Source organism: Pogoniulus pusillus, chromosome 27 (assembly GCF_015220805.1).
Source record: "Pogoniulus pusillus isolate bPogPus1 chromosome 27, bPogPus1.pri, whole genome shotgun sequence".
NCBI lineage: Eukaryota > Metazoa > Chordata > Aves > Piciformes > Lybiidae > Pogoniulus > Pogoniulus pusillus.
The window spans coordinates 17,359,257-17,360,426 of NC_087290.1; positions in this window are offsets into that span (position 1 = coordinate 17,359,257).

Here is a 1,170-nt window from a genome sequence, read left to right on the forward strand (position 1 = left end):
TAAGAATGAGGTGTTCGAAGTGGCAAAATAGATAGACAAAACACCCCGGCTCAGGCAACCTGGTGCCGCTCCTCCCGCGGACACTGCCCCTCCCTGTGTCCCTCCTTCGCGGGGCCTGCTGCTGGTCGCTGGTCCCTCCTCCAGGTGCAGCGTGAGCGTTGTGCTGCCATTCAGAGAGGCTTGAGCAGGGAGAAGTTGTAATGGACTTCAACGGGGGCGAGTGCAGAGTCTGGCAACTGGCAAAGAACTACCTCATGGGTCAGGATGGGTTGGGGACTGACCTGCTGGAGAGCTGTGAAGGGGAGAAGGACTTGGCAGTCCTGGTGGATGAAGCCAGCAGTGTGCTGTGGTGGCAAGGAAGGCCAGTGACATCCTGCGGTGTATTAGAAGGGCTGTGGGTAAGAGGTCGAGAGAAGTTCTCCTGCCCCTCTACTCTGCCCTGCTGAGACTGCGTCTGGAGTGTCCAGTTCTGGGCCCCTCAGTTCAAGAAGGGCTTCTTGAAAGAGTCCAGCACAGAGCCACAAAGATGCTGAAGGCAGTGGAACATCTTCCTTAGGAGGAGAGCCTGAGGGAGCTGGGGCTGTGCTGCTGGGAGAGGAGGAGCCTGAGGGGGGACCTCATCAATGTCTGTAAAGATGTAAAGGTGAGTGCCAGAGGCTGGAGCCAGGCTCTGCTGGGTGATGCCCAGTGCCAGGCCAGGGGGCAATGGGTGGAAGCTGAGGCATAGGAAGTTCCATGCAAACATGAGGAGGAATTTTTCCCTGTGAGGGTGACAGAAGCCTGGCACAGGCTGCCCAGGGGAGTTGTGAAGTCTCCCTCTCTGGAGATACTCCAGAGCTGCCTGGATGTGTTCCTGTGTGCTCTGCTCTAGGTGCTCCTGCTCTGGCAGGGGAGCTGCACCAGATGATTTTTCGAGGTCCTTTCCAGCCCCTGACATTCTATGATTCTTGAGCCAGAGCTCATCACCCCTGTGTCTGAACAGCACCCTGCCAGGCATGGAAGGAAAATTTGATGCCAGTCCTACTGACTTAACACAAAGTTTAGGTTCGGTCAGACCCTCTAAAACGGCTGAGCAACATGAGAGGGAGGAGAGAGCATCAATCTTGTAATGAAAGGCTTGCAAGCAAAGTAACGTGTTCTGAAAGGAAAAAGTAGGAAGAAACCTGCTGC